The sequence below is a fragment of the Nelumbo lutea genome, chromosome 1, assembly GCF_056320005.1.
Source record: "Nelumbo lutea isolate HS-2025 chromosome 1, American lotus-T2T, whole genome shotgun sequence".
NCBI lineage: Eukaryota > Viridiplantae > Streptophyta > Magnoliopsida > Proteales > Nelumbonaceae > Nelumbo > Nelumbo lutea.
In genome coordinates this window covers 12,091,673-12,102,247 of record NC_142684.1, presented here as the reverse complement: position 1 = coordinate 12,102,247, position 10,575 = coordinate 12,091,673, and the positions used below count along the sequence as shown (strand labels likewise).

Genomic DNA, 10,575 nt, shown 5'->3' with positions numbered 1-10,575 from the left:
TTGGTTATAATGTATCAATTAAGCCACGATTGGTTGGTTTATGTGCAAGCTGTATACAAAGAAAATTTTAAAGCTAAGCAACTAAAAAAGAAAGATATTTTTTACTATTCTATATGTAAACAAGTAGAAATATATAAAAAACTTTGAGAAATCAATATTAATCCAATTTTCTATCTATAAAATTATATTTTTAAACAGAATCCCGTGTATAATACGGATCACCGCTAGTTTAAATAGGTACCAAAAAAACATCTTCTTAGTCCATTTGATAAAATTTAGGGCTAATTTTAAGGGATTTCCCCTTAATAATATTGGTGATGCGAATCGTGTCTCATACAACTTCGCTTCGCCACGCATTTACCAAAATACCCATAAAATACACGTGTCACCCCGTGGTTGACTTTGTGCTGGGTGGAGCTCCCATCCGTCCCGCAAGCCGCAACCTAAAGAGACTCGTAAGTCGTAACTCGTAATTGCGGTAAGACCAGGAGAAGAATTATTTTTGGCAGGACAGCCTGAGAAGTACTTTACAACTCATCGCAGAGGAGGAGAGAGAGAGAGAGAGAGAGAGAGAGAGAGAGAGGGAGAGGGAGAGGGAGAGAAACGAAACCTACACTTTACTTGCATGTTTCGTATTGTCTCTCTGGCTTGAATCCCATCATGCCAATCGATCCCTCCTATCTATTGCCATAGTTCAATCTGTCGGACGCTGCGATCTCTTCTTCGAGTTGGGATCTCAGCACAAAGGAGAGGAAGGGAAGAAGAGATGGAGTTCGAGAAATCAGCAACAACAATTCGGTTCCTCTGAGGTCGGGCTCAGGTTATAAATTAGTTTTGTTAGGATTGATATTTGGTGGTGTTTTCAAAGAAGAACATAATCTGGAATCAATTGGAACACATAAGAGAAGTAAAATTTAGGATTGTAAACTTGATCCTTTCTTTGTTTTATCTGTATTCTATGTGATGATTACATATCAATGGTATTGTCTTCCGGTTTATGTGGATTTAACTATTTTCCTTTTCAAATGGTGTTTAATGATCCTTGGGTTCTTTCTCTTATTGGAGCTCAGTGAGCTTTCTTCTTCTTCTTCGTCGGGAACTCGGGGGGGGGGGGGTTGATCTTTGTTTATTAGAATTCCATTGATGAGTCCAAGCTAAGGACGACTTAAGCCCCACTTACGCGCCCCAGGCTCATTCAGGAGCCTTTGCATCTCATAAGTGTAGCTGCACGGAGATTGTGACCTCGGCGCCTCGCTTAGGCTGGTTTTGATCCTTGTTTTTTATTTTTTATTTGTTTTGTTCTCGCTTCTTTAAGTTTTGAATTCTGGCTTACGCTTTACCCGTTAGTCTACTTGCCTATCTGTCAAATTCCTAGGAATTAAAATTGAATGATTATTAGTATCACATGGTTTCCGTATTTTCTATCTTTTTTTTTTTTTTTGATTTATAAGCGATTGGATTAGAAGAAAGAGTGCAGCAGTTTTAACTGTATATTTAAAACTTAACCTTTATTTTTCTTCAACTAATGTCTGATTGGTCCTTCTTCCACATTTTGAGTGCTAATTCCTTTTTTCTGTCTGTTGTTTGCATAATTTATTGAATTTGAATTGTTTTTCTGTAATTCTAATTGGCCTTTTGAGTTACCTTAACTTGAAAGACTTTCTAATTGAGTTGTTTGGAGTTTCCAGTAGAGTAGGGTGGTTGAAGTGGCCAAGCGCATTTAGTGTTCTATGATTGACATATGCGGATGAGACCAAAAGGAGAGCTTTATAGGATAGCTACAAGATCAGCATTACTATTTGGGGTGGAGTGTTGGACAATCAAGAAATAACATTTTCAAAAAATAAGGCGTATGAGGAGGAGGTACAACTTGATGAAACACATCAGATTTGTCATAATGTTTGGATTGGGGCCATTGGGCTCTTGATGGGAAGATTGATATGGCCAAACCTCTTGTGCTATTTTTCTTGGGGAGGTGAAGGTAAATGCTAGGGAGATTTTCAAGTGGTTAGAAGGGGAGGAAAGGAGATTGAAGCAGTTAGTTATTTATGGTGGGGGTGGAAGAATGTAAGCATCCTTTGTTGACATGTTTGTAGCTGAGGAATCTCATCATTAGGACAATGCTGTATGTAGTTTTCATTTGAAGGTTCCTGGATAGGGACATGCAATATTCTGAAAATTGTAATCATAAAGAAAGTTGAATCGAATCGAATCATGAATCGTATCATAAATTGCAATGCTATTTCTATTTTCTACAAAGTTGTCAAAAAATTAAATATATTGATATACTAAAAGGATAAATATTTATAAGAAAGTGATTTTACCCTATTTTTAATCTATATCTACCATATATGTACATAAAACCATAGAACTTACCACTTCTACAATAGAAACCTAAGGTGATATAATCAAGGTTGAGTTGAGAATCAAATAATCCACATGCAATGCCTCTTTAACCTACATTTGATGGAAAATAAACTCAATGTCTAGTCTTAAATAACATAAATATATCATTTTCTGGTTAGGGTTTTAAAACAAGAATCTTTGACAAAACTAATTATAAAAAAAAAAAGACAAAGTAGAGAACTAATTCTTAGATAAATTTATTTGAGTTGTAGTGAATCATAGGAATCGTATAAATCATAAGATTTATAAATCAAATCATAGCATTCAAACAAAAACCGTAAATTTTTGCATAAAGGATTCAAATCAAGTCCTCTGGGATTTACGATTCAAATCGTAAATCATAAGAAGAAAGAGTATGAGCTTTTGAAGAAAATTGCATTTATTTTGTAGGGTAGCTGCTTGTTTATATTAAATAAGCAAGGAGAAAAAGGAGAATGTTACATAGAATTGTTCTTGAAGAATCAATTAAGTGTTGGAATCTAATGTGTGTTTGACATGGATACTTATCCATTTAAAAAAGTCCATGCCACTCTTGTAAGGTGTACAAGCTTCAACAGTACATTAATGAATTACCTCTAAAATCATGCAAGCGTACTAGACTTCCATGAGTCTTCTCAAGTCTCAAGCAGAAGTATGAAATGTTTAGCTTTAATTGAGAATCCAGAGCTTCCACTAGGAAATTTATCTTGGCAGGTGGGAGATTAAGTTGCATTTGTGGTTACTTAGCGATGCATATATGGAAGCAAGGAAATAATCCATGGAGAAATAAATCAGTTCTTTGATTCCTAAACCAACTTTAGAATTTTTTGTTGATCTGGTATTGTTATTTTTGGAGTTATTTAATTTAGGTTGTGTTTGAATAAGTTTCAGGATTTGTGCTTTTAAAGTCCAAAAAGCACAAAGCCCCAATTTTAGGTTTTGCAAAGCTTAAAAGTGTGCCTTTAGATTATAATGTTTTCAAAAGCAACTCTTACCAAACGCTCAACAGCACTTTTTGGCTCAATTTTGTTTCCACAACCCAAAGCTCAAAAGCAAAGGCTTATTGAGAGGTGACTTACCTGGGATCAAACTCAGTCCTTTAGTTGATGATGAATGATGGCTTCTGATTGTCTTTTCCTAGGTCTGTGACATTCTTTTTAAAGAGAAAAAAGCGAAAGCCCATGTACAAAAGGATTGTGTACAATTGGACATACAGGTATATGAAGATTCTATCTCTGTATATCTTTGTAAATAGGGGTGGCAAGTTCCAACCCAACCCGTTGAACCTGCCCAGCCCACCCATTTATTAATGGATTGGGTTGTGTTTTTTCAATGCTGGGTCAGTAGCGGGTTGGTTAATTAAAGTGACGCTTAAAGGATTGGATGGGTTGGGTGATGGGTACCCAATGGGTATCCATTGATATATTAGGAAATTTTGCATTTTGATTTTTCATCTTTCTTGCTTTTGAATATTTTTTCCCGATTTTCTTTCATTCCTCTCTCTCTGCATTCCAACCCTAATCTGTGGTTGAAGATCACGGCAAACAGTTTCCTAACCCTAGACTACCTCAATCTCTCTCTCTCTCTCTCTCTCTCTCTAGTTATCCAAACCCTAACCAACACGAACTCAGTGGCAGCGGTCCTTCCATACACGAACTAAAGCTGCTTCAATGACAACAGAGTTGATTCATTTATCTTCGTTGTGATCCATTCCATATTTCTCTAGGACATGCAGAAGCTGCTACTTTCAACCAACAAATTAATCTTTTTGGATTAATTGTACAAGGTAGGGCAAGAGCTTGCAGAACTACTGAGTTATCCCTCCATACACTAGAGTTATTTCTTCAAGTTCACCTGGGTAAAATCAAAGTGATGTCATGGCATTAGTTTGCCCTGCTGGTAAAAGAAGGTGCTACTTTCCTATGATGTTAATAAAATCCAGAACTCAGCATCACTTCTTTACCTCTATTGATGGATTGATAGCTTATCTAATTTATTTTCAAGTCCATTATTTATTTACTCCTGTTTCATTAGTTTTTCTGATTTATTTTTCAAATCCATTGTTTTTACTCATGTTTCATTTATTCTACTGGATCCAATGGGTATATTCATTCAATCCTCCCTTATTAATCAAATCTTATATGTAATCTTAAATTAAATGTTTTTTCTTTCACTGCCCCTTTCTGAATGTACCAGAAGTTCTTTCTATAATTTCTGTTATAGTTTTATAATTTTTATGCTTTCCTATAATTTCTGTTATTTTTTGTAATTTTTCCTGAAATTTATATATTTTTTATAATTTTTGTTATCTCTTTTGCAGTTTCTGTTATTTTTTTTGTATTTTTATATTTGTAATAATTTCTGTTATTATTTCTATGTTTTTTCTATAATGTTTGTTATTTTTAGTGGTTTTTATATTTTTCTTCATTTTCTATGTTTCTGCAACTTCTGTTTTTCTATGATTTCTGGTTTTTCTTTCTCTTTTGTAATTTCTATTTCTATTTCTATTGATTTTCTTCATTTTTGTGTTTTTATGATACTGGTTTTATATATATTTTCACTTTTAATTATTTTTCTTAATTTTTATATTCTTATGTAATTTATGTTACTTTTGTTTCTGCATTTTTTGTTTTTTATAATTTCTGTATTTTCTGCAATTTATATTATATTTTCTACAGTTTATGCCATATTATTTTCTATATTTTCCTTAATGGGTTGGGGTGTTGGGTGGGTTAGATTGGGTTGAGGCGTGTTTGGGTGCCAACCCAAACCATTTAATTTTATCTAAATGGATTGTTAATGGGTTGATGAGTTAGATGGGTTGGGTTGAAGCTCAACCCAAACCCACCCAATTGCCACCCCTATTTGTACACATATTTTCAAATGCCAAAATAGGGCTGTGTGCCATTCCAAAAAAATTCTTTGCGAATAGAATTCCATGAAGTGCTAGTTATGTTAGCCATAGGTGGAGTTTGGGAGTGCTTATTTGAAAAATAAGTGCTCATGAGCATTTGATGAAAAAACACTTATTTCAAACAGGTGTAGTATAGGTATTTTCAAAATGACATGGTGGCCCAAGACAGGCCAGGCTGGAAAGGAAACAAGCACTTAAAAATAAGCCTGAAATTTGGGCTTCTCAAATAAGCATTTATTCTTGGGAATAAGCACTTATTCGGGCTTATTTCCCTAACACAAACAAGTGCTTATTGGTGTGATCTCATCCCAAAATAAGTGCTTATTCGAATAAGCACTCCCAAACTTGGCCTAAGCTCCTTATTACTACATGCTACATTCCTGAGTACGTGTGAGTTTCTTTCCTTTCAAATGTTCCAAATGACTGCTATTGGGATACTAATTGAAACTACTTTCCCCTTTTAGATAGTTCTCTCATATTCTCAGTAGTTGTTATTTTTCAGAATTGGGGTTTAAGGGGGTAGTCATAATTGTGTTTTTGAGTTTGGAAAGTTTCAAGGGTTGATGTATGGTGTCATGTTCTTGGAGTTCGGATGTATTCAGCTCATTTGGAAAGCATCCCACTATCCTGAAAAGGTTTAGAACCCTTGTCCAGCATGTGCTGGCTGCTTCACAATGCACAAACAGGTGATCTGTAGTCTCCACTTTCGACCCACACATCACACATACGTTTGAATCAATCTGTAAGTCCCTTCTGATAAGGCTATCCCTTAGTAAGACATCCAGGGACTGCAATCCACACTAGGAATGCACAAACAGGTGATCTGTAGTCTTCACTTTAGACCCACACATCACACATACGTTTGAATCAATCTGTAAGCCTCTTCTGATAAGGCTATCCCTAGTAAGACATCCAGGGACTGCAATCCATACTAGGAATGAAGGGAATCCATTAGCCGTGCTATGATTTGCCTCCTAAAAAAGGATCTGATGGAGATTTATCAAAAAAATAAAAGGATCTGATGGAGAATACCCCTAAACTATCTCATCTCCATACTTTGTAATAAAGGCTGAATAGATTAGACTGCACCTTGCTTAAAGAATTCAAAATTCTGTTTAGCTATCAATCTCCCAGTCTTAAGTTCCTTCTCAATCCAGGAACCAAATCACCTAACCATTGAATAATTTTAAGTACTAGCAAATCTATCCAAAGCTGGGAATTCCTTCATTAGGGAGTTGTCTCCACACTATTTATCTTTCCAAAACCTCACCTAGTGATTTAAAAAATGCATCTAGGCACATAGGCGAGGCACGTGGTGCAGCCCCCTTGGAAATGCATGCGCTTGGTGTGCCTTGTGCCTCAAGCCAGACCAGGTGTGCTTCAGAGTTCAATTTTGTGCTTTTCTAAGCATAGTGGCTGGGCCTGGGGGTGGACACCCCAATGATTTAAAAGGCGTGCCTCAGGCACATTTTATGTTTTTATTAATATTATGTTTAATAATTTTTTATTTTTTGTTTTGAAAATTTTGGCATTTTTTTTTTATTTTTAGCATTTTTTTTAATTTTTTGTGCCTTGCTAAAAAAGGCACGCACCTCAGGCGTAGATTGACCCCTGTGCCTTTTTTGTGCCTTGCACTTTTAAAACACTGGGACACCCCCGACCAAGCTCCTTGAGGCAAGCACAAACAAGTCCATGCTAGGGTCTTAAATTCACAACCTGTACATAAAAGATTTATTTTGTAATTTTAATTATAGTTTCTTATCTTTTAAAAGGTGTCTTGCTTTGTATTAAGAAGGATGAATGGGCAACACTAGCAAAAAAGGGGTTCTCAGCAAGGATCAAAATATTGAAATGATACGTCCCACATTGGTGGTCATGGAGACGTATGGATACATCAATTCACACAGGGTTCAAGGGTTTTGAAAGTTTGGGATGATAGAGGGTATCCATCTCATGCTAATAAAATAAAAAAAAGCAAAAGTATTGGTCTTATCAATTTGCATTGATACCCAATTGTTGGTATTGGGCGTATTGATATTTTGGTCCTTGGTTTTCTAAAGTAATGTAATCAGGAACAAGATAATGAGATTGGAAGTTTCATATGCTTGAATTGTTGAGTGTTTGACTATGTTTTATATGTTATGTCTATGTAATTTAATTTGAGATTGTTTTTAAAACATTTAGCTTAAAATTTAAGTTTGCATTTTTTAATTAATACTAGTTTTTCTCTTTTTTGATTAATTTTGAATTTTTGCTCTTTCTTTTTAAATTTTAAAAATTTTGTGCCTTTTTTTATCAACAAAGAGATTTTATATTAGAGATAGGGGAAAAGGAGGAAAGACTAAATTTGAAAGGAGAATTAGGAACTACGCTTTTGAGAGAGGATGGGAACACTAAATTCTTCCACATAATAGCAAATGGGAGAAAAAGAAAGAATCAAATCTCTGTGCTAGAACTAGAAAATAGAACTTTAACAAATCAAAACGAGATTGCTAAGGCTTTGGTGGATCACTTTAAATCAATTTTCAGAAAGCCTACATCAGGAAGATGGGAGATGGAAGGATTGGAATGGCTAGTTCTAGAAGAGGTTATGTCTAGAAATCTAGAGAAAGACTTTGAGGAGAGTGAAGTGAAAGAAGCAATTTTCTCAATGGATCAATCTAAGGCGCCTGGGCTTGATGGATTCACGACGGCTATCTATCAAGATTGTTGGGAGTGGCTGAAAGAGGATGCGATGAAAGTCTTTAAGGAATTTTATCATAGAGGGGTTGTAAGCCGGGGTGTTAATGCTACCTTCATAGCATTGATCCCAAAGAAATATGGAGTTTGCCATCCCAAGGATTTTAGGCCAATCAGTTTGATAACAAGCCAATATAAGATCCTTGCCAAGGTCATCTCCTTGAGGCTAAAAAGGATCGTCCTAGCAATTATCTCTCTGTCTCAAGGGGCTTTCATCCAAGAAAGGCAAATCTCCGATCAAATCCTAATAGCTAATGAATGTGTGGAAGATTTTAGGAAGTCTGGAAAGAAAGGCATTGTGTGCAAATTAGATTTAGAGAAAGCCTATGACTTTGTGGATTGGGAGTTCTTATTGGAGGCTCTTAGGAATTGTGGATTTGGAGCAAGATGGTGTAGGTGGAAGAAAGGCTGTCTACAGTCTTGCCATTTCTCAGTACTAGTCATTGGAGTAGTAAAGGACTTCTTTAGTGCTAAGAGAGGAGTTAGGCAAGGAGATCCCCTTGCCCCCTTCCTCTTCACGATCCTAGCAGAAGTGCTTAGCAGACTGATTTCGAAGGCTGATGCAACAGGTATTTTAAAGGGTTGGAGAGTTGGCAGCAAGGAACCTTAGGTTGGTGGCTAACCTTTTTGAAAAAAGCGACAAATCTGAAAGTGAACCTCAACAAGAGTGTTGTAGCCGGGATTAACCTAAACCAAGAAGAGATCAATATTTGGGTAAAGGAATTAGGTTGTTTGCGGAGTGAGTGGCCTTTGAAATATCTAGGACTCCCTCTAGGTGCAAACCCAAAAAACTTAGGTTTTTGGGAACTGGTAATAGAGAAGTTTGAAAAGAAATTGGCAGCATGGAAGAGAAATTATGTCTCACTGGGGGGGAAGGATTACTCTTATTAGAGCCACCTTAGCAAGTTTCCCAGTTTACTCTCTCTTGGTGTTTAGTATGCCTCAAGCTATTGGGAAGAAATTAGAGAAGATAATGAGGGATTTTCTGTGGGAACATGATGAGAAGAAGAGAGATCATCTAGTTAGATGGGAAATAGTGACTAGAAGGAAGGATTTGGGAGGGCAGGGCATTGGAAGACTTAAGGAGAGGAATGAAGCTCTCTTGGGCAAGTGGTTATGGTCCTTATAGAGATTCCTAGGTGAGACAGATAGGCTTTGGCACAAAGTGGTAACCAGTATACATGGGCTCTTAGAGAATGGATGGGATGCTAGAGTTTCCAGCAGGGCATTGAGTTATTCACCATGGAAGGCAATTCACAAACTTCTCTCTTCGTTTTTTAGTCATATCAGATTTGATCTTAATTCAGGTAACAAAATCCAAATTTGGGAAGATATTTGGGTGGGGGAGTCATCTTTAAAAATAATCTTTCCCTCAATTTTTGCTCTTTCATCCCTTAAAGGTAGACCGATTGCTGATTTTCTTGCCCCCTCCCCACCCTTGTCTGGTCTGACTTGGAACCTGGGACTTAGGAGAAATGTTAGGGACTCAGAACTGGATTCTTTGTCTTCTCTACTTTAGGTGCTTGATGGGGTGTGGCTTGACACTTCTAAACAAGACACTAGACTTTGGTCTCCCCATCCTTCAGGTGTTTTCAGTTGTGTGCCTCTTTTTTCAAGTCTTTTGTCTTCTCCTACCCAACTTGGGGAACCCTTTCCTTTACAGGAAGTTTGGTGTCAACCTATCCCTCACAAAGTGGGTGCTTTTTGTTGGGAAGTATATCATAGTGCAATTAATACTAGTGATCGGTTGTAGACGAAAAGACCTGGTTGGTGCCTTTCACCAAATTGGTGCTATTTATGTAAGTCAAATGGTGAGAATGCTTTTCATATTCTTGTTTCCTGTCCTCTTGCTAGTAGCATTTGGGATTGGTTCTTCTACCCATTTGGATGTAGGTGGGACACCCCAATGAACTTGGAAAGATTGTTTGTGCCATCTACTTTTAGATGGACAAAGTGAAGAGGGAGAATGACGTGGAGAGGCACAAGGGCAGCAGTACTATGGGTACTATGGGAGGAAAGAAATCGGAGATTGTTTGAAGATAAGGAAAGATGCAAGGCAAAAATTATTGAAAGTATTATGAGGAAGGTGATCTCATGGGTGAAAACACTGAACTTAATTTTCAAATTTTGCAGTGGATGATATGATTAAGAATTGGAGGCTAGTTGCTTACTCTTCCTAAGCAAAAAAGAAGATCCTGAAGGAGTGGGTGCCCCCTGAACCAGGCTTTGTCAAATTGAATTTTGATGGCAGCAGTTTCGGAAACCCAGGAAGATTTGGAATTGGAGGGGTTATAAGAAATGAAAGAGGAAATGTGCTGGGGCTGTTTTCGGGTCCCATTGGAATTGGAAATTCCATTACAATTGAACTGAAGGCAATGGTATATGGGATACAAAAAGCTAAGGAGATGGGGGTGGAAAGGTTGGTTGTGGATTGGGATTCAAAAGTAATCATCAGTTGGCTAAAACAACATGACAGTACACCTTGGATATTCAGAAATGACATCAAGAAGATTAAAAGTCTATCCAAGGACATGTAG

At 36.7% G+C, this 10,575-nt stretch overlaps 1 protein-coding gene across 9 annotated transcripts in view; it reads left to right on the top strand.

Annotated features, from left to right (window-relative positions):
• The first annotated feature begins 462 nt into the window (after positions 1–462).
• The window catches only part of LOC148873543 (Peptidase family C54 protein), a 39,749-nt gene continuing 29,636 nt past the window's right edge, over positions 463–10,575 (top strand). For 3 of the 9 annotated variants that reach the window (XM_088963617.1, XM_088963613.1, XM_088963614.1), the window contains exon 1: positions 476–809. The gene's annotated coding sequence lies outside the window, so the exon portion shown is untranslated. Of the gene's footprint in view, positions 821–10,575 lie in introns of all 9 variants that reach the window. The other 6 variants (XM_088963610.1, XM_088963616.1, XM_088963618.1 and 3 more) reach the window with 4 other exon arrangements.